We start from the raw sequence: 26,354 nt of genomic DNA on the forward strand, positions 1-26,354 counted from the left end.
AAACAACAGAAGGGTATGGAGAGCTGGGGTCCTACGGTCCTGCAGTGACTGCAAGACACCCTGTGAGTATGGGTCATGTTTTGAAGCCCCTCACACACCAACATCAGTTCAAATCCTTACTCCAATACTGTGTGGGTCTCCGTTTTTCTCATCTGTAAAATGGGAATAAAATGAAATAATGTATGTCAAGGACTTACTCAGTTCCTAGCATACAGAAGAGCCCAGTAAGTGACGATTAGTTCTCCCATCCCCTGCACCCATCCCTACTTAGCAGGGAGTTTAGAAGAAAAAGGAGATGGCAGAAAGAAACATGGAGGAGTTTACTCCAAAATGATGATGACCATGTGTCACATTTGTGCAGTTTTGCAGTTCACAAAGCCCCTTCCCATACTGTGATTTATTTAATCCACTTGCCAGCCCTAGAGACCCAGCATTATCTTCTTTTTGATGGATGAGGAAACTGCCGCCTGGAGAGGTGAAGCGACTTCTCCATGGTCATAGTTAAAAAGTGGCAGAAGTGGTCGGGAGTGGTGGCTCATGCCCGTAGCACTCTGGGAGGCTAAGGCGGGTGGGATCACCTGAGGTCAGGAGTTCGAGACCAGCCTGGCCAACATGGTGAAACCCCGTCTTTACCAAAAATACAAAAGTTAGCCGGTGTGGTGGCAGGCGCCTATAATCCCAGCTACTCGGGCGGCTGAAGCAGGAAAATCACTTGAAGCCGGGAGGCGGAGGTTGCAGTGAGCTGAGGTCGTGCCACTGCACTCCAGCCTCGGTAACAAGAGAAAACTCTGTCTCAAAACAAACAAAAACAAACAAAACAGTGGCAGAAGCATGATTTGAGCCCAGCTCCTCTGATGCCCATCTGGTGCTCTTCCATTTCCAGCCTCTGGGTGAGGCAGAGATGTTAGGGGCAGAGTTGCTTGACCGACCTGTGCATGCTTCAAATACACCAGGGTCCTGTGTCTGTGTGCGTGGCTGGAGTGCCCTCCTCCAGCCCCCAATCTCTGCCTGGTCAACTCCTCTGTGCCCATCAGCTCTGTTCGGGTGTCACTCCCTCTAAGAAGCCCTCCTTCAAGCCCTGGGTGCACCAGGTTACAGTCTGTGTTTTCCCTGTACCTCACTGTATGTCACTGGCCTGGCAGTGAGCACGGGGTATATGCGCTTGTGTGATTATCTGACGGATGCTTGTCCTTCCCAGGAGGTGCTGAGTTCCATCAAATGAGGGCCCATTCCTAGATTTGCAGCCCTGGCACAGCGCCCAGCACCCAGCAGCTGTTCAACAGACACTGGTGGCATTATCCCGTCTGTAAATTTGTCATGAGGCACTGGGTGAATGTTGGCGAAAACTCCATAGCATTTGAGTCCAGAGGTCCCCAGAGAGGCCCAGGGTTCCGTAGAAGGCCAATCAGCATCAGGTCCTGGCTTGGGGCTCAGGCCCTGGTCCAGGCTGGGGTCCCTGAGCACTTCCTGCTGACAGTTAATCATAGTTCATTGTGAGCCCCAGCTTTCCCAGGGGCCACCGCCCAGCTCTCGTCTGATGTCACTCACTTTCAGCAGTGTGCATCTTGCCACGATCATGTGGTCTCTCATTTTCCTCCTGGATCTGGCCTTCCCGGCGGGCTCCACGTGGCTGGGCCTGTGAGACGCTGCGACTCGTCGAGAGCTTCCTGTTTCTGTAAAGATGCTCAGGCCATGGTCTCATGTTCCTCATCCAGCTTTCTGAGGGCAATGTGGGAAAGATCTCAAGTCCGTATCAAGGCTGAATCTGACTCTATCCACATGACTTCTATTGGAATCGGAGAGTTGGACGCAATGGAGGGTCCAGCCACCACCAGAAACGACCTGGTCATTTTCCAGTTAAGGGGACTTATGTGTAGATGAGTTAAAACTTCCTTTGAGTTGTCTGGGAAATTAGTGCCAGAGCTGGGATTTGAAATTTACTTTCCTGACTCTTGTAAACTTCTTGACCGTGTGGATTTTATCTGAGTCATTGGGAAAGGTATTTTAGAGCCAAAAGGGATCTAAGAAATAATTGTGTTTCTCCCTCAGCCTCATTTGGAACCCAAAGCCTGGTTAATTTCTACTTCCTGATGACTCCGCACTGCAGGCACCCAGCTGAACGTGGCTGGAGAAAAATACAAGCAGGGAAGTGAGTTTCCCTCTAAATCCCCAATCTCTAACAGTGTCTCTATGGGTCCTTCAAGCTGCCCCAACCCCGGGATATCCTCCTGGTCCATTTATTCTCCACTTTAGAGGGCATTCTCTTTCTTTTCAAACCGCCAGCACCTTTTACTCCCGAAGTCTTGGTGTCACCATTGACTGCACTGTCCACACCCCACATCCGCCTGAATAGCAAACCTGCAGAGCACTTTCCCCTCCAGTATTCCTGCATCTTCCCTTTCCTCTCCAGCACATGCTCACCAGGGCAGAGCTGTGGGCCAAGAATTGTGGGTGGGGCCTGTGGGTGCTGTGGGTGGGAATATGGGTGTGGGTGGGGCCTGTGTGTGGGAACTCTGGGTAGGGGCTGTGGGTGGAGCTGTGGGTGGGATGTGGGTGTGGGTGGGGCCTGTGGGTGGAGGCTGTGGGTGGTGGCTCTGGGTAGGGGCTGCAAGTGGAGCCATGGGTGGGGGCTGTGGGTGGGGGCTATGGGTGGAGCTATGGGTGGGGCTATGGGTGGGGCTGTAGGTGGGGCTGTGGGTAGAACTGCTTCATCACCTATCTTTTCAGGGTGAGTCCACTGCCTAGTGGTTTCAGAAATAAGGGTCTCTATTACCAGTGCAGCACCCCAGGCCAGTCACAGCCTCCACCTCTGTGGCGGCGCCTGGTACCTGCATTTCCCACAAGCCCCTGTGCAGTTCCAATGCCTCCTGGGGACTGAGAGCTCTGCTCCGCTGCTAGGGCAAGAAAGACCACCTGAGGCGGCTCACAATGGGACGCCACGAGTCCTGGGCTCGTTCAGGGGACCACTTTTTTGGAATTCTTAGTCTCCAACACCCAGCACGTAGGCATCGCCTCATTAAACCATGAGGCTCCAGTGGTCAGCTCGGATTCCTCTGGGAGCCGGTTGGGATGACTGTCATAGTTGTTGAATCCCACAGGTAGGTGGAGCAGGAGTCTGGCATGTTCAGTTTGACTCGTGTGATGGGGGAGGGCCGGAGCATCACCTCTTGAGGCACAGCATGAATATGCGTGTAGGAGTCAGACAAGCTGGTGCGGTGGGCACAGATGAGTGGAAAAATATGCACCCTCCAGCTCTGGACACACACACTCACCCACCCACAGCTGACTGCAGGGCCCAGGGTGGCCTCACAAAACCAGAGATTTCTTTTTCCTGATTTTACTAGAAATGTGAGCCCTGGTTTGAAAGCAGAGTCGACGTGGAGACCTTCCAGTGAATTAATATTTTAAGAATTGCTATTTTTAGGGCCCAGTCTCTCCGTGAGTATCCTCCAAGGGGACATACTGCCAAAGCGCATAACAGTCAGAGAGCCCTGGCTGCCGACACTGGAAGGGACCCTAACTCTTTCTGAAGCAAGAGCCCCGGGTCCCTGACCTCTGTGAACCTCAGTTTCTTCATCTGTAAAGTGAGCTAATTATGTCCATCTGTATCGGCTGTTGTGAGAATGAAAAGGAATGATGCATACAAAAGAATGAGTCCAGGCTTGGCATATGGTGAGAGCTTAATGAATACATCAAACATTTAAACATGTTCAATTTCCAAACAAGAAAACCTTGCTTGGGAGAAGAAAAATGCCAGACAGAGTCTTACAGAAAGCAGTAAAACTGAGACTGGGATACAAGCTGGGGTCTTTTTACTGAGAACTCTTGGGAATTTTTCCCTTTAGGAAGACCACAGAGAGGGACCAGGGGACCATCTCATTCCTGCATTCCTGCCACCCAAGGGGCAGGAGGGCACAGATGAGAGGGAAGGAGCCAAGTGCCCGTGGAGGAATGCAGATGACTCCACAGCGACACTATGGCTATATTGTCTGGCACCATTCACGGCACTTTACATGTATTATTTCATTTGATTCTCATAGCAGTTTTGTGTGGTATAGGATATGCTGACTCATTTTATTTATTTTACAGAGAAGGAGTCTTATGCTCAAGGAATTTGAGTGACTTTCCCAGGGTCACCAGAGGGATGCTTTATTTTATGAGTTAACTTGACAGGGCCACAGTACCCAGATATTCGTGCAAACATTCTTCTGCATGTTTCAGTGGGAGTATTTTTGGGTGGGATTAACATTTAAGTCAGTTGACTTTGAGTAAAGCACATTGCCCTCCATAATGCGGGCAGGCTCATCCAACCAGTCAGAGGCCTTAACAGAAAAGAAACTGGCCTCTCGCAAGCAAGGGGGAATCGTGCCAGCAGATGGCCTTTGGATTTGAACTGCAACATCAGCTCTTTCCTGAGTCTCCTGCTGGCTGGCCTGCCTGCAGAGTTTGAACTTATACCTCCATGATCGCATAAGCCAATTTCTTAAAATAAATCTCTCTCCCTCCCTCCTTTCCTCCCTCCTTCATATGCACACATCCTGTTGGTTCTGTTTCTCTGGAGAATCTTGACTACCACACCCAACTAGTAAGTGCTGGAAGAGCCAGGATTAAAAATCCAGACAGCTGCTCCCAGAACCCATGCCCATTACCATCTTTACGGGGCCCCAAGGACACAGGGTGGGAGCAAGGTGGGGGCAGACATGGCAGAGCCACTTTCCAAAAAAGAATTGTATTACAAATAATCCATGGGCCATTTCCTGAATCCACATCTCTGGGTAGGAAAGGCAAGAAGGAAACAGAGTTCCATATAGGATGGTGGAGGTGGCACAGGGACAAAGGTGGCCAGCCCCCAGCATGCGTTGACCACATTTTCCATGCCACACTGAACTGGCTACTGCACAGGCATAATCTCATTCACTCTAAAGCCCCTTGGGGCTGTGGGGATTGCCACTGTGCTAGTACTGCAGATGAGAGGGCTGCTGCTGTCTTGCTTGGTGCTCGGCTGAAGACACCACGAGCAGACGCTCCCTCCGACAGCATCAGAGACCTGGGTTCTAAGCCTGGCTCTGCCTCTTGTTAACAATCTGACCTGGAGACTTAAATTCTCTAAGTCTGGCTTCCTCATCCATCAAACAGGGACAACAGTTCTTCCTTGAGGTGTCGACCTGGAGAATAATGAAGATAAAGGACCCAAGGTCACAGCCTAGTTCCTAACCAGGGAGTCTTGGGAAATCATCTATTTCCATTCATTCTAGCACGTATTCAGAGCTTACTGTGTGCCAGGCACTACTGTCTACTCAAAATACAGTGGACAAAACTCAGGCAAGTTCTTACTCACATGGAGATTACATTCCAATAGGGAAAGACAAGGAATGGGAGAAAAACAAATGATCAGCATCATCATTTACGCTGTGTAACTGCTCTGCAAATTGCTTCCCAGGGGGTGGGCCAGAGCGCTGGGAGGAGGGGCAGGCTGCTGGAGAGGATGACGATGACCTTGGCACCGACAACCATGATGAGCTGCAGGACCTTGTACGGGCGCCTTTCCTCTTCTGAGTCTCAATTTCTTTACCACACCATGAAGATCTGAGCTCTACCTTGTAGGCTGTTTTAAGGATTGCATGATTGCAGGTAACAGCAGGGTCAGCTACATAACGGGTGGAGTCCAGTGCAAAAAGAAAATGCAGGACCATTTGCTCAAAGCTTTAAGGATTTCAAGATGGCAAGAGATGGGCATTAAACCAAGCACGGACGCTTCTGCGTGTGGGGCCCTGTGTCACCAGCCACCCTGGTGAAGGCATCTGTGTGTCATGGGTGCTCAGTCCCGGCTGCTCCTGTGGGGTGGGACTTGCACTTCCTGCTTTGCACACCATCAGGGGCTTAGCGAGAAGTCGCTGGCTCAAGATCCCATTAGTGTGTTGCTTGGACAGGATTCTTGCCCAAGTTACTTTACAAAATATCTGTTCACAAAATTAGATATGGCAGCAGTAAAATTCCTGTACCTCTTCAGAGTAACGCTCTTCTAAGAAGGCTGACCTCTTGCATTCTCTTGGGTAGCGCTGGAAAGGCTCGGGAGGAAGGCTGGGAAGGAAGCGAGGGCCTGGATTAGACAGACCAGGGTGTGCGTGGCCATGGGGATGGGGTTGCTCTGACATAGCATGTTCAGTTCCATTTTCTTTATTATCTGCTAAGTGAAGAGATAATGAAATAGCTCGCAGCCAGCTGCAGGATGGGTCTGGTTAGGAGCGGCTTCACCAGAATAATAAACATATTCAAATTGTCCCTGAGAAGCAAGCAGTGGGCTGGGCAGATGCTCTGCGCAGTGAGCATGGCCCTGTGATCCAGGCAGTGGCTTTCCTCAGGACCTGTCTCTGACGGTGGTGGCTCCAGCTGCAACCCTGGGAGTCACAGTGCCATAGGCTGGAGCTGTTCTGAACTGTCCCCAGCTGGGCAGTCATCCCTAAGGTGATCCCAAAGCGAGGTGATCCCAAAGTTTTATCATGTGCAGCAGGAGGAGAACAGAACGCTGCCATATCAAAACACCACGGACCAGGGGTCTTGAACAACAGACTTTTCTTTCTCACCATTCTAGAGTCCAAAAGTCCATGATGAAGGTGTCCGCAAGATTGGTTCCTTCTGAGGCCCTTCTCCTTGACTTGCAGGCGGCCATCTTCGCCTTGTGTCCTCCCACGGTCTTCCCTTTGTGCCTGTCTGTGTTCTAATGGCCTCTTGTTATAAGGACACCAGGCATATTGCATGTATTAGGGCCCGTCCTAATGACCTCACTTTAACTTAAGCACCTTTGTAAAGACCTGTTTCCAAATACAATCACATTCTGGGGTACTGGGGGTTAGGGCTTCAATGTATGAATTGGGGGGGTGTGTGGGCACAATCCATCTCATAGCACTCTCTCATAGGACTTTTATGTGGAGAGATGGGAACCCCATGGACCATAGGGTACCAGGGTCGGGGGGCCTCCTGCTCTGGACACCTCCTGAGGAATAGAGAGCCCAGGAGGAGCTGTGTTTCCTGAAATCAAGGAGCAGAGTGTGTAGTCAGCACAAAGACAAGGCTGTTGGAGAGTGTGGACCATGCGCTGGATACAAGGGGGCCCTGGTGAACGTTCTGGAAAGAAAGGGAACATGGGGAAGGGCAGCCAGGGGTAGCACAAAGGCCGATGCCACAGGCTTTGGAGACGTGGGTTCCAGTCCAGCTCCGCCGACAATCTCATAAGGAATACAGTAGACGCCCAATCATTTGCTACTACCAACCTCAACATTACTACTGACCAGCAGGTAGGGAGGGGGCAGCCTGGTTCAGGGCTAAATTCTGGAATTTCTTTCCTTGGTGTTCCCTTCTCCCTGACCTTAGTGTTGACCCTGGAATCTCTTTCAGAGCTCACCATCAGCACAGCCAGGGCCTGACCTCTCTCCACAGAGCTTTCTGTCAGCCATCTCCCGGGGTCTCACAGAGGCAGGGTAGAATCGTCACCCCTTTGGCAGATGACGCCTTTAATGTTGCAAGGATGGCAGCAGTGTGCCAGGGTAACAAGCCCCAGTCAGCAGTGAAGCCTGGGGCTTTGGGATGGGGCTCCAAGAGACCTTCCCCATCACAAACTCATCTACCCAGCCAGCGTTTCTCAAAGAAGTTTCCACCAACCAGCAGCAGGGTGCTGACTAAAATGCAGAGTCCATTCTCCACGATGTGCTTATTTCACATCGCATATCTGTATCAAAACATCTCATGTACCCCATACATATATATACACACCTACTACATACCCATAAAAATTAGAAATGGGCTTCCAAACCAGCGGAGAAGACAAGGGGTATAACAAACACTATCAATACTATAGAATGCAAAAAAGAAGAAAACATAAAGATAAAGGGCATAGGAATTAGAAAAAAAACAAGTCCAAATGTATCAGGAATCATGATAAATGTAAATGATTTAACTGACATAATAAAGGAAAAAAATAAAATAAAATGCAGAGTCCGGGGCTACGACCCAGGCACAGGGCTTTAGAATCTCTAGGAGCTTGGCTATTGGTCTGCCTTTTGTTTAAAGAAGGTTCCAAGTGATGGATCTGCAGCCTTAAGTGTGAAAACCATCACCATGGACTGTCATCCTCATCCCCTCTCATCAGTTCCCTCCTCCCCTCTAATGCCTGTCTTTCATAGAATGCCTGCTGTCACCAGTGGGCGCTACTGGACAGGACATGAATAAGCACTCAGGCAGATGAGGAGGCAGTTACTCCTTTTCCAGTTATTTTTAATTTTCCTAATTATGTCAGGAAGAATGTCTCAACTTGGTACTACTACGTCTTTAACATCTCAATAACATTTGCTAATTCCCATTACCCTTTTTAACATAGAGAGTAGAATCCAGCCTCAAATCCTTGGTGGGCACCCAGTCTAATCAGAATTTGGTACTACTATTTTGTTTTTATTTATTTTTTATGGTTGTATTAGTCTATTTTCACACTGCTATGAAGACATACCCAAGACTGGGTAATTTATAAAGAAAAGAGGTTTAATTGACTCACAGCTCCAAATGGCTGGGGAAGCCTCAGGAAACTGACAATCATGGCAGACAGGGAAGAGGCATGTCTTACATGGCAGCAGGCAAGAGAGAGTGAGCCAGAGCAAGGAAAACTGCCTTATAAAACATCAGATCTCATGAGAACTCACTCACTATCACCAGAGTAACATGGGGTAAAACACCCCCATGATCCAATCACCTCTTACCTGGGCCCTCCCTTGACATGTGGGGATTATGGAGATTATGATTTAAGATGAGACTAGGGTGGGGACATAGAGGAAAACCATATCACTGGATATCTTCTGTGGAAAGTAAGTGAGGTTGGTTTGCCATTGAGGATACTGACATAATGTTCTCCTTTAAAATAAGTGCATTAAGTGAAAGAAAAAGAATTGACAAAAAAAGTAAGAAGGTGCTTATAGGTGTTGTGATAAGACAGACATTGAGAAAGAGTTTCCTGAATCTGAAATTGGGAACCATTTCTCTAACCGTCTGCCAGCCTAGAACACAACGTGGGAATCTAATCCCTTTGAAAGTAAGTTCTTAATATTTCATCCCTTTTGCTGTTATTTTTAATTTGAGACTCTTTGCTCTGCCTCAATTAAAAAGTGTGCATTTTTAAGGGAGAAATGTTAGCGTTGGGGCTGGGAATTTTTAAATTGGAGAATATTTCTAGATACATCACACCACACCATATAGAAGTCCAATGACCCCCTCTAGAATCAAGACTCCTTTGGCCATAGATAGAGCACTGCAGTCCTCAGGATGAAGTGCAGAGAGCCGCCAGGAATCTCTGGTGGCTATGGGGAGAGCTGGGGGCAGGGGTGTGGCACTCAGGCCCTTCTTGGTGGGGAGGGCTCAGAGGGGACTTCCTAGAGCTGGGAACTAACCAGAAATCGAAGCAGGGGCAGAGACTCTGGGCAGACTGCAGAGCACCATCAAACAGGAGAGCAGGTGGGTATGGCAGAGGTGGAGGCTGGGGCAGGCCGAGGGCAGAGCATGGGGCCAGAGAGGGTGTGGGGAGAACTGACCCAGGAGGCTAGGCTTTTTGAAGAGGAGCCACTGGAGAATTTCTAACATGGCGGTGACCTGTCTATTTGGCATTGGAAAGTGTGGGGTGGAGGCGTGGACACGAAGTCTGACCAATGACCTGAAAAGGGGCTTAATATCCTGGGGGTCCTCTGCTCCCTCCAGCCTCATTTTCATCATCCTGATGCTGACAAATCGCCTATTTGTGATAGTTCCCAGGGATCCATGTGCCCTTACGGAGGAGGAAAGAGGTAAATCTCACCAAGTGTTGGCCTTTCTAAGATGGGTAGGGTCCCTGGTCCCTGGGTCTTGCCAGTGCTCTGAGTGGATCCCTCTCTAACCTGCTGTCTGTCAGGTGGAAGCCTAGGCCAAAAGGGGAGCAATAACGGGGGGGGAGAGGGGGAGAGAGAGAGAGAGAGAGAGAGAGAGAGACGCAGAGAGACAGACACACACACAGAGAGAGAGACAGACGCAGAGAGAGAGAGAGAGAGAGAGTGAGAGAGAGACTGAGAGAGAGAGAGTCCTGGCAGGCAGAGATTTTTGTATTTTTGCTCAATGCTATCTGAGCACCTGTCATACAGTAAATATTTATTTGGCGATGAATGAGTCCCCTAGCAAGACTGTAAAAGAATAAAGGAAGTATAAATTCACAGGGACAAAGGACGAACTCCTATAGCACATGTTTAAAAAGCAAAAGCAGGTGGAGAATCCGGTCCGGCAGAGTGGAAGAACTATTTCTGGGCTCTGAGAGGGGATCCCAGCAAAGCAGAGCACCCCCACAGGACCTTGGAAAATCTCCAGACCTGGAAGGGGAGGGGACCACTGAAGATGGGGTGCACTGGGGGATGGATAGTGGGAACTCTGCGTCCAGAGTGTTGGACTCATAAATCTACTCTGCAGTCCTGTGGTGCTGGGCCATGCAGAGATGAGGGTGGAGGTGGGCATAGGCTGAAAATGGGTAGGGGAGTAAACCAAGGTCTGAACTGTGAGTAGTGCTTCCAACCCCTACTTCCTTCCCTGCCCTCCTCATCATCCCACGGAGGAACCACCCTCCAGGCTCTTGCTGCTTGATTCTCCATTGTGGAGAACTCTCCAACCCGGACTGAGCAATCAACTTTTTACTGTCTCATTTTTAAATATTGAGGAACAGTCATCGGTGATCAGTAGACGTTTGAGGAAAGCCTTCAAAAAACAGAGGCCAAAACAAAGGGAGAAAGGGACCTCAGAGGAAACAGAAACAAAGGCAGCAAAGAGGAAGTTTCATAATAACTCAAATTAATATCCTCAAAGAGGTAGGAGAAGATATTGTGTTCATAAAACACAGAAGATGTGATGAAAAAGAAGTAATTTTAGGACAAGAAAGAGCTCTTGGCAATGAAGTATATGTGAACTGAAAAAAAAAATTCCATAGAAATGTTTGGAAGATGAAGTCAAGAAAATTTCTCAGAAAGTAGGATAAAAAGTCCCAGAGATGGAAAAATAAGAGAAAAATGAGAAAGAAAAATAACAGATTTATCAACCAGTCCACTGTCCAAATAATAGGAGTTTGGGGCAGAGAGCACCATGGAAGCAGAGGGGTCTGTGTGTTCCTGGGTCAGTGTGGGGGTTCTAGGAGCAGGCTGTGCACAGACATGGTGGGGAATAGCAGAAGGGCATGGCTGTGAAATTGCAAGTGAGCTGGACGGACTGAGGGATGGAACCAGCAGAGACAGTAGGGGAGGAAGCTGGGCAGCAGTGGGGGCGGCGAGATCACGGAAGGCCGTGCATGGCAGGCTGGGCACCTAGAGTTTCAGAAGCCAGAGGGTGAGACCACCAGGGGTGGGAAGTGACTTACAGGCGCTCACATTGACTTCACTCAGGTTCATTGGTTCATAGGGTCATGGGAGGAGAAGGTTCTTCTCTAGAAATTCCTACTCAGTCCTTCTAATTACCTCAAAGAGGAGTCTCATTTGGATTCTAGTATCTCCTTAACTTTGGATGCTTGCTAACCTCCCCTTTTAGGGAAGAAAAAACAGACATGATGAGGATTAGCACCCTTGGCAGGCAGTGGTGTTAGCTGGCACTTAAGAGCATCTTTCTGGTCTCGCTGTATTTATTTTTAGGGTCACTGCTGTGGTTTGGACATTGGTGTTCCCCCCCGCCAATATCAATATGCTGAAACATGAGCCTCAATGCAACAGTATGAGGTGGAACCTTTAGGAGATGATTAAGCTGTGAAGACTCCACCCTTGTGAATGGATTAATACCCTTATAAAAGAGACAGAAGGGAGCTGCCTTGTCCTTTCTACCATGTGAGGACACACAGAAGCATCTTCTGTGGGGAGCAGGCCCTCACCAGACACTGATTCTGCTGGCACCTCAGTCTTGGACTTCCTCCCTCCACAGCTCTGAAAAATAGATTTCTGCTGTTTATCAATGACCCAGTCTAAGGTATTGTGTTATAGCAGCCTGAATGGGCTAAGACATCAATCTATTCTATTATTAGTGTTTATATTTATGACAAACCTCTTTCCTCTTTAAGGGACTGATATGAAGCGTCTTTTTGAAACAGACTTATCTTAGCAAAAAGCATTTTGTCTATTATAGAATGTTATTCAAATAGTAGTACAGACAGTTTCCAGCTAAAGTAAAAATCATGAAGATACAGTATTAGTTTCCTAGGGCTTCTGTAACAAATGACCACGACTGAGTGGTTTCAAAGTACAAAGGCCAGAATTTCAAAGTCAAGGTGTTAGCCTGAAGTTCTAGGGGAGAACTCTTCTTGCCTCTTTCAGTTTCTGGCATTCCTTGGCTTGTGGCTGCATCACTCACTTCCCTGCCTCCATTTCACACAGCCTTCTCCCCTCTGCATTTCCTTTTCTGTCTCTTACAAGGACACCAGTCATCGGATTTAGGGCTCACTGTAATCCAGTATGACCTCATCCTCATTCTTACCTGCAAAGATCCTATTTTCAATTAAGGTTGCATTTTGAAGTCTCAAGTGGACATTACTTTTGGGGGAACACGATTCAATTACAGTACGTAATATTTGATGATGTGTAGCTAGAGCAAAAATCATAAAGGTTGAAACCATCTTGGAAGCATGATTATGAGCGACCCACATGCTCAGATTGCAGACTCAGCATTTTGCTGTGTGGAGTGAGAATGGCAGGGAAGACTGCATCAGTCAAGATCTGGGACAAGATTGGTGAGATGGGGAGAGAGGCAGATTCCTGAGATATTTCCTAGGGGCCCCGCAGATGGGAGATAAGGAGGGCACAAAGGTGTGTGGGCTGCTATGCAGATGTCTGGTCCCAGTGATTGCCAGGTGTTTGGATGAGATTCATAATTACATTGGTGGACTGGGTAAAACAGGCTGCCCCCCTTAAGAGGGGGTGGGCCTTGTCTGATCAGTTGAAGGTCTGGCTAGAACAAAAGGTCTGATCTTCCCCTGAGAAAGAGGGAGTTTTTCTGCCTGACTGCCTTAAAACTGAGATATCGGCTTTTTACTACCTTCAGACTCAAACTGAAACATGCGGGTTTCTCTTGGGTCTTGAATCTGCCAGCTTTCAGGCAGAAACACCACCATCGGCTCACATGGATGTTGAACCTGCTAGCTTCCGCTGCGGATCTTGGGACTTGCCAGTCTCCACAGTCATCTGAGCCAATTCCTCATGATAAACCTTTCTCCCTACACACGCATCCTGTTGGTTCTGTTTCTCTGGAGAATCCTAACATAGACGGGCAAACTATACGCGTGAGTGCCTAGAAACCGGAGCATCTTTTCCTTACTGTTTTCGGTTTGAGTCCCACTTGTGGCCAAATCACAGTTTCAAAGCTTTCTCCCCTCCCCACCCTCCACAAAGCTTTTTCTGGCTTTATAGGCTGTGGCCAAATCACAGTTTCAAAGTTTTCTCCCCTCCCCACCCTCCAACAAAGCTTTTTCTGGCTTTATAGGCTGACCCCACAGCAATTCCAATCACATCTCCCAACTGCTGTGAATGAAATGCTTGACGTATATTCAATATTCAATCTTTATTGACTTCAGATGAATGAAATGAGGATTCCTCATTTGGGTCATAGGTCTTATGTCTTGAAGAGGCTCAACCATGCTGAACCCAATCATAAACTTTATTGGGGCTCATGGCAGAAATCTAGGCTTTCATGCTCCATAGCATAAAATCCCTTGCAAAAATCAATCTGAATTCAAGAAAGAAATACAGATGCGTGGCAGAAAGGAAGAGCTGGGCCTATTAGTCTGAAATAATGCCCCTCCTTCTCCTGCTGAGGCCATAAGCTTAAAGTGTGTAGATGCAGTTATTACTGTAATGATAGAGGTAAAGCTGAAATTTTATTAAATAGTCCACTGACCCAGAAAAGATGGGAACAGAGTTGTCATCTTCTCCTTTTCAAACATTCTGAAATTTTTGGTCTAGTGTAGGATGAAATATTAGATTACTGACACATTCCTTAATAGGATGGTAATATTGAATAGTAATGGCCCTGTCTCGAATGCGTGCTAAGGGAGTGAGAGGTCGGGAGTCCTGGGCTACCTGAAGCTTCAGGGCTCCTGCAAAACGAATGACAGCACCAACATGGTATTTTTGGTAAGTTAACCAAGTCCACCTACAGCCCGGCTGGATAGAGGTGGCAGGACCCAGGGGAGTACCCAGGGCTGCAGCATGATTCAAAAGGTGCTGCTCCTCCTTCACTCATGGTTCAGACGTTCACCAGAATCTGCAACTGACCCTCTGCTTCCACATTTACTGTGCTGTTGCTGCCTGCCACGGTTCCCAATCCTTTGACTTTACTTCCTCATATGTACGCCCCTCTGACTGCTGGTATGCATTCTCCTCCAAGGGGCTGCTCAGCTGTTGGCTAAGGTTAAAGTGTTCGTTCCTTCTGTGCCATCTGCTGTATCTGCTTGCCTGCCTGCAGGCGTGAGTGTGACCAATGCAGCCCATATCCTGGCCTGTTTCCAGGGCTGAAGATAAGTGGCTTGTGCCCAGAAGGACATCTCTGCAGTCATCTGTGTGTGTTCTGCATGGAAGTGTTTTCAGCCCCATGGGGTATTGCCACTACCCGGGGAATGGGCTTACACAGTACTTTTGTCTGAATTGGCAAAAGTCTCCCTCCAGAGAGAGAGGTCAGCAAACTCTGTCCTGGGGCTCAAGTCTTGCTTTTGGAAATACAGTTTCATTGGAACTCAGTCAATGCTGTTCACAGATGCATTGTTTATTAGGGCTGCTTTCTTGTTGCAGTGGCAGGGTTGAGTAATTGTGACAAAGACCCTATGGTCTGCAAGCCTGAAGTATTTATGATCTGGCCCCTTTGGCAAATGTTTGCTTGGCATGCAGAGCACAGCCAGAGCTGGATTCCAGCCTCCCAGCTCCCCTTCAGCCGGCTGGGCCTGGTGTTGTTTTTACAACAACCGCGTGAGGGAAATACGACAAGAATCAGGCTCGGGAATGACAAAGACTCTCCTTGACCAAACTTTAGAGAGGCTCCCCTGAACCTGCTTTTCTCCTAGGCCTCATCCTCGAGACCCATCTTTGGTTTGCTAAATCCAGTTTTAGCAAGATTCCCGCTAAGTCGCTTCAGCAAGAGGCCCTCACCTTTGATACTGGATCACCCTCCATACCTGATCAAATTCCTCTCCCCCACCTTTGATGTATAAGCCCTTGGCCTGTCTTTAGCAGGAATCCTGTTAAATCAGTTTATCAAGAAGCTCCCTACCTTGATGTCTCCTCTTAGTCATTTTCCTTCTACTGATCACTCCTTCTGCTCATTGCCTGGAATCCCAGCTGTCTTTGCTGTGGTTCTGAGTTAAACTCCATCTCTCTGCGATACTGTGATAATCTTCATACTCACTGTAATAGTCCTGAATAAAGTCTTCCCTACCATTTTAACAAGTGTTAGAATATACATATATATATATGTGTTTTAGAATAAACATAAATATATATATGTTTTAGATAGTGTCTTGCTTTGTCACCTAGGCTGGAGTGCAGTGGCATGACTATGGCTTACTGTAGCCTCGACCACCTAGGCTCAAGTGATCTATCCAACTCAGCCTCCTGAGTAGCTGGACTACAGGCATGTGCCACCACCTCTGGCTAATTTTTGTATTTATTTTTATTTTTATTTTTTGTAGAGATAGGATTACTTCTGGCCTCAAGCAATCCACCTACCTCAGCCTCCCAGAGTGCTGGGATTACAGGCAAAAGCCACCATGCCCGGTTGTCAGAATAATTTTTGTAAACAATTTTTTTTTAACAGATGAGGTGAAAACCTCATCTGAGGTCTCATGGCCAGTATATAGCAACACCAGGGCTCCAACCCAGATTCTGTGGCAGTGAAGTACAGTGACTTTGCTCTGTGTCACCTGCTTCTTGGAAGCATCCAAGCCCAGAAGCTTCTTTTACACACTGAAGGCTGGGCTTGAATTTGGGGCTTCCATTTGCTTGAGTAAGATTGTTCATCATGACAGAAGTGTAAACAAACCTCTGACTCAGTCTCTTCACAACCATCTTTACCCACTGGTGTCATTAGTCACTCTTTAGGATTTGTCTCTCTCCAAAGAGTTTCTAAAGAATTCATTCATTCCTTTGTTTATTCATTCACAAATATGGTGCAGCTCCAATGTGGCAGGTACCAAATCGGCAATGAAATACCACAGTGAACAAGATGTCTGTAAGGACCTTGCAGCCTGGTGAACTGCTCCATACAATTCTGCTTAATGTACTCTTTCATAGCTACCTTGATGATTAATCTTGGCCCATATCTAGAAACTGCACCTAATAGGATCATAATTGAAATCCTCATGTTGCCTAAGAATTGGCCACCAGGCTCAAGGAAGGGACGCGTCAAATCTTGGCACAATTGGTCTGACTCCCGGCAACCATTCACCCCTCACCCCAAACTCTCATGTATTAATACAAAGACCATGAGGGTAGAGCAGAAACCAGCAGTCATAATGTGCCAGCATGGAGAAGGAGCTATACCTTTTCTTCCCCTGCCCATGAGGACGCCCACCTTCTGAAGCCAAGAGAGGGACTAAAGGGTCCCACAGGTAGGTATCAGAGCTGCCTGCAAGAACTGATGAGTTGCATTCTGTCCCCTGGCTGCATGGTTGCTTGTGCAGTGAGCCTGCTGCCTGCCCTCTGCTGATCTAAGCAGCAGAAGAAAGAATGAAAATGAGATGTAGACAGATGAGCAAGAATTAGTTTTGACTCCTAGATAATTGTGGCTTAACTAAAGGAAGAAGTTTATGTCTCTCTCATGTAGAAATCTAGAGGTAGCTGATTTGGAGCTGGTCCAGCAGCTGGGCACTGTGAAATCTTTCGGGGAACAAGGCTCATTCTGTCATCCTTAGGGTGTGGTTCTCTACCCACTAGGATGAAGCTCCAGGACTCATATCACTAATCCAAGCAGCGAGATGGAAGAAGGGCGGGAGGAGAGGCAAAGAGTAAGTGTCAGCCGGATCTTCAAGAAGTTCTTGGAAGCTGCCTTGCCATGTTTCTGCTCACATCTCATTGGCTAGAACCCAGTCACACAATCACAGCTAATGCAAGGGAGGCAGGGAGTGTGGGGTGCATTGTGGACAGCTGTGTGTCCACGTGCCCAGCTACAGTTCTAATACTACACACCATGGGAAGGACAGCTGCTGGAGGACAGTCGCCATCTTTGCCACAGTAGGGAAGAGGAAGAGGAGAGTGGGAAGGCAACCCCTCCTCTGCCCCAGCATCTGGCATGGCAAGGATGCATGAGCTTCCTGCGGAGCATATGAAAGCACTTAGCTGGGCTTGCAGTGTCCCCAGGCAAGAGGACACGAGCAGTGGATTTCTGGGGTGCTTTTCAGAGGACAGGAACTGCAGGAAGGTGGAAGATGGAGGGTCCATCACACACCAAGGCTACCTGGGTTTACATCCCATATGACTTTGGGCACACTGCAGTGCCTCTCTGTACCTGAGTGCTCTCGTTTATAATTAGGAATAATAGTAGACCTAACTCATGAGGTTGTTGTAGGATTAGTGAGTTATTGAAAGCAAAGCCCTTAGAAGCAGACCCAGCAAGTGGTGAATGTGCTGTTGTGATTATTACTGGGACACCTCCAGGTAGAGGATGTCAAAATCCAGTCATCCCACAGCAAAAGGACTTTGTGCTTTCCATTTCCTTTCCATCTCTCCCCATTTCGATTTACACATTAGAGATCCAAGAAACCCAGAAGAGGTAGAAATTGGGGGTGGGTATCTCAGAGGCAGACCCTGACCTCCACACTCACATTTCAAAGTGACAGACAGAGGGAAAAGAAATGACAGAGCAGGGAAGCCCCCTCCCCACCTCAGGTTCCTTAAGCCACACCTGGGCAGCAATGTGGGTGGGGAGAGGTCTGAATCTTATACGAGACTGGAGTTTTAAACTGGACTAGATTGGACTTGTAATTACTAAAGTTTTCTGGGATATGATGGGATCTACCCAAGATGGGCTCTGCTATCCAGCAGAGAAACGACATTTTCTATGGCACAAATGGGAAAGGATACAAGGAAAGTAAAGACTATTTTATTTAAATAGCCCAGTGGCAGAGATCACATAATAAACTGGCCATGCTCACATTTTTCTTTTAAAAGTTGACCTGTACTCAGCTGGGTTTAGTAGCCCTATGGGTGGCTTGACTGGGTTGGTATCAACGAGCCAGAGGGAGCTTTAGCATTGAGGCCACTGAGTCTGCTGGCCTTCCAGCCCTGTGCTCCATCCATGTATCCGTCCTTTCTACAGCATCCTACTCAGTGACCCCACCAGCCTCCAATGACATGCGGTCAATGAGGAGCAAGCTGCAGTCTCAAAAGAGTGTTGGCCACAGGGATGGACAGCTCGAAACCCTGCTCTACCTGATGCAGAGTCCACCCAGCACCCCCATCACATTCACCCTTTCGCTCCAGTTCTATCTGTGTAACCACACATTTAAGCATCTTTCCTTTTCTGTTTGACAAATCAAAAGGCATAAAGAACTATCCTGGAGCTGCCTTGTGGTATTTCCAAACCATGGGGCCAACCAACATTTCACTGGACAGTAACAAGAGCAACTTCAATACCTTACAAAAGGCCCATGTGTTATGTTTCTATTTTAGCTTAGTTCTAGGGGGAAATGTGAATTCTTTCCAGGAGAAAAAGAAGTCTTTCTTTTTTTTCTTCTGCAATTAAAATCTAAACGTGGAGAGAAGGGAAGTGGAAGACACTGGAGTTGGCAGATGTGAGTTTAAACTCCCTTCACTACTTACTATTGTTTTAATCTTCTACAACCGACTTAACTTTTCTGGGCCTTAATGCTCACAGCTGCAAAATGGGAGGGTATGGCTAAGAATGCTAACAAACCAGGTAGTTGTGGGGATTATATGAGAAGGTACACAGGATGCACCCAGTAGACCCCTGTAACGCACTGGGTATGCAACGGATGGCAGCTACCATCAGGGCCACTACTGATATCGTTCACTCGGATTTGCTTTCCAAACTCAGTAGTCAAGGAATCTGGCATCAAGTTCAACAAAGACAAGGTCAGGATTTTGACCCATGTCTGTCTTTGTGAAATGCCCAGGGCTTCCACTCAATGTGATGTTTGCAAAGAGCCCATTAATAAGCCATTTCAGTCATCGCCTGGGCCGGGTGACTGGGCCACCTGTGCCTCTTTCCCCCCCTTGGTGGGGTTGCTGTGCACGTTTTTCCCTCACGGGTGTTGCTTTGGCACCTCCAAAGCACCCAGAATCTTCTGTGTTATCTTGTCTCATCTCCACTGTCAGCAATGGAAAAAAAATGAGTATCCAGGAGATTAATAAGCTTGTTCCTGTGACTCAGAGATCAAGTGGCAGAGCCAAGCTCCAAGTTCAAGCTTTACTTAATAAATATTCCACTCTGTTTTAATTTTTCCTCCTTGTCAAACCCTTTGGGAAGCTAAGAGGAGGGAGGTGCGAGCAAACAGACTGAGCTGTGACGGGACACACCTGAGTCTCAGCACTCTTTTCCTTTATCGCTTTAATCCTCATGGCATTTCTGAGGCTGTCATCCCCATCCCCATTTTTAGGGATGACAACTCTATCAAGGGCCAAGGGATTGAGGCCACTTTCCACTAGGAGCACAGTCAACAGGTGGGGGATCAAGGGTCCTTGGCTCACCACCTCTCCTGCTCTCTTTCCATTGACAGGTTGGCCTAGTTTCTTTTGTAAGTAGGTTCCAGGTAGGCATGCATCCTACAGAAATAAATACAGGGCAGGAGAATGTATCCAGAGTCTGCACAACTGTGAGTTGCCCATCAACTCTTCAGGCACATCTGTAAACACTAAGGAGTGTGGAGTGCTGAGTCACAATTTCTAAATCAAGTCCTTTCTCAGGCTGCCCTTTAAAATCCCACACCCTCGGCGGTCTGACTCTTGCCAGCACACCTTTGTGACATGCAAACACACACACGCTCGCGTTTGTAACTTCCTCTTCCTAGTGACTCACTCATCAGTTCCTTTTGAAGAATGAGTAACATCAACGGCAAAGACAAGCTCCCAAGTTAACTTTTCAATGCTCCATGGGAAAATGGGTGTTAAAATGTTGAGAATGCCACCTGCTTCCACGTTCAATAGAAATTCTTTGTACTTTCATGCAATTGGTGGGGTTGAAGGTTTGCAAACATGAAAGTTTCCTCTCCAGCCCAGACTCTAATTTCACTGCTGTAAAACAGAATGCTATTTGATATGCAGCTTTTTAAGAATGCAGGTGAACAGAATGAATGGTGAGAACATTGACAGACTTCTAAAATAAGAATAAAAAGAGGTTATATTTAGTTTCCTTTAGAGAAACGTTAAAGGTTCTAATTGCTCAATTCCCTCACTTCCTCTAGACATATCAAGAACCTACTGTGTGCCAGGCACTGTGTGACACACTGAAGAGAGCAAAATGTGCCAAACAGTTCAAGTGAATAAACCCTTGATCTGGTGGAGGAGGCAGATATGTAAATAAATCTTTTCTGTTACAGAAGTATGCAAAAGTTCTGTGGAAACATAGAAGGGGAAGTAATTACATTGTTCAGTAGAATTTGGTAAGGCTTCCTAAAGAGATAATATTTTTTTTTGCCAGATGCTGTGGCTCACGCCTGTAATCCCAGCACTTTGGGAGGCCAAGGCAGGTGGATCACCTGAGATCAGGAGTTTGAGACCAGCCAGGCCAACATGGTGAAACCCCTTCTCTACTAAAAGTACAAAAGTTAGCCAGGCGTGGTGGTGGTGGATGCCTGTAATCCCAGCTACTCGGGATGCTGAGGCAAGAGAATTGCTTGAATCCAGGAGGTAGACGTAGCAGTAAGCCGAGATCGTACCATTGCACTCCAGCCTGGGCAACAAGAGCGAACACTCCGTCTAATAATAATAATAATAATAATAATAATAATAATAATAAATTTTTTTCCAGACAGGGTTGCTAGAATGCTAGAAGTGAGACATTCAGGCTGAAAGATCATTGTGAACACAAGGAGGCCTGAAGGTATATGTGTGGGTTGGGGCTGGAGTAGCATGTTTTTTCTGCTTAGCATGATTTCCTGTTCTCTTCTTCTAGCTCCTTTGGGGAGCCCTCTCCCTACTGAATATAATTCCAGAGGGGCTGTCCCTGGGGCACAGCCCACTAGAGAGGTGGTACGTGGTTCAACTCATTCAGGGACAGTCACGTGACTCAGGCAGAACCAATCAGAATTTTCTCTAGGCTAGTTGTGCGACTCAAAAATAACCAATCAGAGTCTTCTGTTGGGTTGGTATATGAATTTGGTGAAAGAGAAACCCCCTTCCACTGTAACAGCCCAGCTGGACACAGGCAGTGTGGATTTGCTGGCAGGCATGTTGCCAGCCCACTGAAGAGTGCATGCTTGACAAATGAAGCTAGCAGGGACCTGCAAAGCAGGATCTCTCTCTCTCTCTCTCTCTCTCTCTCTCTCTCTCTCTCTCTCTCTCTGTCTCTTTCACTGAGGCCCAATAATAATAATATCAGATATGCTGAACTTTATTTTTAAAATAAAATTCTTTTTTCTTAAACTGGCTTGATTTGGGTTTCTATCATTCTGAATTTGTGCAAACAATTATGACAAGATGCTGTACCCTGGTAGCTTAAAGCACCAGAGGGAAAGATGAGAATTAAGGGAGTGAAATCTTGAAGGATTTCAATGACAGGGCTGAGGCATTAAGACTTTGTCCTGTGGACGATGGGGAGTCAGTGAATGTTTTTAAGAAGCAAAGTGATATGGTCTGATTTTGTTTCAAAAGGATGTCTCCAGCAGGGGGATGGATCAATATATCTCTCATAATTCATCAGTTCATGTAAATATTGACAGAGCCTCAACCTACTTAGTAGGGATAGAGAGAGAATACATATTCTGAAACTGCTAATTTCATCTGAATATGCCAGGAGGCAGTTTTCCTTCTCAGTAACTAAGATTATTTCATTAGCAATGAAAACTGGATTCTTCTATGGTAAATAATGGGTAACACTTCAAAGGAAAATCTCTCACCCAGCAGAACCCCCATAGGTAAGAGGACATGTGTCACAATTAGCAAGCACATCAATTAATAAAGAAAACAAAAAATAGTCACAATAGGAAGGCTCATAAATGCTTTTCTCCACCCATAATTCTTTGGTTGATGAGAGCATGTTTTCTCCAGCTGATCTTCTTAGTCCTGATCTAGAAGTCATTCTATTGTGGCCTAAAAGCTCTGTAATTTCTAAAAAAAGCAATGTCAGGCTTAGTAATTGGGCTAAGGCATGAACCTAGCACCAAGTCTGCAGTCTGCCTTTAATGGTTAAAACATGCCCAGAACCCACAGGACACAGCTCATCAAGGCTTTGGACTCTCAGTCACACACCAGTGGCAGGATCTGGTGCCAACCCTGGATCACCCTGTGGCCTTGGCAAGTCATAGCTTCTGAGTCTTTATTTTCTATACCCCTAAAAAAAAGTGGAATCATAAAATAGAGCCAAAGTGAAATAATAGGTGCATAAATTAAATTAAATGATGCGAGACCCTTTAAAGTTAAAATTCAAACTATTGAAACATCTATATAAAAGACGTATGTATAAAATTTGTATACTTTCATGACAGCATTCTATGCTCACCCTTTAAACTTTCCTGATAGGCACCGTGTTAGGCTTGGGGATATAATCATGATGAGAACATGGGACAGAAACCTAGTGGGAGAAATGTGTTAAGTGAAGACTGCAGGAATGTGGTTGTTGGTAGACCTCCACCTGCTTTGGCAGCAGAGAGGGAAAAACACTGAGATCCCCAATGTGTTTCCTGTGAAGTCATGGTAGCTGTCATGGAAGGCATAGTGCCTGAGTTTGGAGTGACAACATAACAACGTTTTTGGGAAATCACCCAGGCAGGCAGTATGGAGGCTGAATTGGTGAAAGTGCTAAGTATAACCATAGAGTCAAGGTTATACTAGTCATGTGCCTGGTAGTGATCAGATCTCCAGTGTCCAGGTGCCTTTGCCACAGGGAAGGCACAGATGGACGACTAGAGAGTGAAAATTGGGGAGGATTCAGGGTATTCACCCCAGCCTTCTTTGGGTATGCCTCTGGAAGAACTGTAAGTCTTCCACTGCTGTTTTTACAGCTTTTGTCACACAGCCCCTGCCTCTGTGGTGGCTGCCCGGCTTTCACCGAGCAGGTCTTCTGAAGGTGTAGTTTCCATTGCAGGGACCTGGCTGCTGCTAATCTTGGGGTTGTTCCATCATCCCATTTGCTCCACAATACAGAAGAAAGGCATCTGTGTCACTAATTTCTTGTACAAAGTGCCCTCTGTTTGAAAGACTCATGTGGTTTCTATCATCTACCTGTACCCTTAGCTATCCAAAGGCCAATCAATTAGCCCAAATGAGAAATGGTGATGCATTGAGGCAGAGAATTGAAACAGGAGGGTTTTGAATTTCAGTGGATGTTGGAATGGGAGAGGAAGAATTGGGGTACCTGACAATTTGCAAATAGATCATGAGTGCATAAAGGCTGAAATTTATTCATTCAATGCCTGGGGCTTAGTTGACTGTCTATGATTTATTTGTGCCTTCATATCTGCAATTCCAACTTTAAATCGAAGAACACAAGTAAAATTTCTATTTTCAGCACCACGGAGAGTTCCTTGCTCCCAACATACAATTTTTATTGCTTAAAAAAAGTGTTCTATACATCTTGATGATCATGAAGTCTTTCATACATTAAAGTAATCTTGTTTATTATTCCAGAGATAAATTTAGTTTCTGCACCAAAACATTTATAATTTGCAAGTCAGTTTCATGGTGAAAAAAGGAACCAATCTCAATTAGTATGAATATGACAGGTTAATTCTAATGGTGAGCATTAGAATTAACAATGCAATGCTGATTTTGACATTACGTTTTATATATCACATGATATTAATATTTGTAGCCATCTCCTAATGCTCTACCCCGACCTAAACTTTTACCCTCCTAGAATACCCGCTATGTGTGTCTGCCCAGAGTACACCATTGCCTTCCCATGGCCTATGTAATAAAATCAGAATTCCTTAGTCCAGCAGTTTAAGCTCTTTATTACAGATTCTAGTAAAATAATAGGTGCATAAATTAAATTAAATGATGCGAGACCCTTTAAAGTTAAATTCAAACTATTGAAACATCTATCTAAAAGACGTATTTATAAAATTTGTATACTTTCATTGTCAGCATTCTATGCTGAGGAACTCTCCGTGGTGCTGAAAATAGAAAATTTACTTGTGTTCTTCGATTTAAAGTTGGAATTGCAGATATGAAGGCACAAATAAACCACAGACAGTCAACTAAGCCCCTTCTTCAAAAATTTGAAATAGGCCAAGTACAATGGCTTATGCCTGTAATCCTAGTACATTAGGAGGCTGAAGTCAGAGGATCACTTGAGCACAGGAGTTTGAGACCAGCCTGGGCAATATAGTCAGACCCCATCTCTATAGAAAAATTAACTGGGCATGATAGCACACACCTATGGTCCCAGATACTCAGGATGCTGAGGTGGGGTGGGGCGTCACCTAAGACTGGGAGGTCGAGGCTGCAGTGAGCCACAATCATGCCATTGTGCTCCAGCCTGGATGACACAGTAAATAAAATGAAAAATAAAAATAGAAATTTAAAATAGATTTACTATATGATCCAGCAGTTCCACTTGTGAGTATATACCCAGAATAACTGAAAGCAGGGTGTCAAAGAGACATCTGTACATTTAAGTTTATAGCAGTATTATTCACAATAGCCAAAAGGTGGAAGCAAGCCAAGTGTCCATTGGCCAATGAATGGATAAACAAAATACGATACATCCATACAACGCAATATCATTTAGCCTAAGAAAGGAAGGAAATCTTGACACATGCTACAACATAGATGAACCTTGCAGATATTACGTTAAGTGAAAGAAGCCAGTCACAAAAGGACAAAGACTGTATGATTCTACTTATATGAAGTACCTAGTACCCATAGTCAAAATCATAGGGACGGAGTAGAATGGTGGTTACCAGGGACTGGGGGGAGGGGTGAGTTTTTTAGTGGGTACAGAATTTTGGTTTTGCAAAATGAGGAGTTCTGGAAATTGGTTGCACACCATTGTGAATGGACTTAACAATACTCTTAAAAACTGTTAAGGTGGTAAATTATCTGTTATGTGTATTTTACCACAGCTTTGTTGTTGTTGTTTGTTTGTCTGAGATAGAGTTTTGCTCTTGCTCCCAGGCTGGAGTGCAATGGCACAATCTCGGCTCACTGCAACCTCCACCTCCCCGGTTCAAGCGATTCTCCTGCCTCAGCCTCCCGAGTAGCTGGGATTAAAGGCATGTGCCACCATGCACAGCTAATTTTTAAAAAAAAACCCATATCTTTATTCCAGCTTTCCAGCTTCATTCTTTCCCAGCTATAAAACTATCAAACATGCTATGAGCCTCTTGCATCAGTAATGCCCCCAACACCCCACATCTCCGATTATCAGACAACAACCAGCCCCTCACAGTAGAGCACACACACGGTCTATTTCACAAAGGGTTGTCTGATCTCACCTGCACTCCCTCCTCTGGCTGGTCCAGTGACATTCTCTTGACATAGGGCTTTCTCTCTCAAAGCACTTGGCACTGTCTTCATTGTTATTGTAATCTGTGAGCGCATCTAGTCTTTTCCCTGCTGGGCATGGAGTACTTTGAAGGCCGGCATGGTTCTGCCCCCATGGAGTGTTTTTCAAGTTGGCATGGTTGTGCCCTAATTCTGTCATCCCAGAATGTGGCACTGGGTCTGGCACTTCACAATGGAATTTTTGAAATGGACAAGTGTTCTTTGAGTCTGTCCTTCCAAGCAACTGAACTATGGCTAGTTTGGCCAAAAGATGTACACGGCGGGTTATCTGAGCTTCCATTGGGATATTCCTCTGATCTCCAGCAAGAGCCTTGCCTTCTCATCACCTGTAGGTAGAAAGGCTGCTTCGCCCCCCTCCTGCCTGTAGTCCATCTTCCACACAGCAGCCTGAATGACCCTCCAAAAAGCAGCCAGTGTGCTCTATCAAAAGCACAAATCAAATCATGTTTCTCCACTGCTGAAAACTGGCAATAGCTTTCCACTCTCTCAGAGTAAAAACAGACGCTGATGAGTCCCTATTACCTCATGACTCACCTTTCCCCCTGGCCTGGCCTCCTACCACTCTCCCAATATTCACGTTGCTCTAGGTGCACTGGTCTGCTCACTGTTCCTGAGGCATCCAAGCACACTTCCGTTTGGACCCTCCATACCTGTGCCTGG

The 26,354-nt window shown here is 46.5% G+C and overlaps 1 protein-coding gene across 7 annotated transcripts in view; it reads right to left on the reverse strand.

Annotated features, from left to right (window-relative positions):
* Window positions 1-26,354, reverse strand: part of STK32B (serine/threonine kinase 32B) — a 408,290-nt gene that overhangs the window by 100,456 nt on the left and 281,480 nt on the right. The gene's annotated exons all lie outside the window — the stretch shown is intronic.

The sequence above is a fragment of the Macaca fascicularis genome, chromosome 5 (genome assembly GCF_037993035.2).
Source record: "Macaca fascicularis isolate 582-1 chromosome 5, T2T-MFA8v1.1".
NCBI lineage: Eukaryota > Metazoa > Chordata > Mammalia > Primates > Cercopithecidae > Macaca > Macaca fascicularis.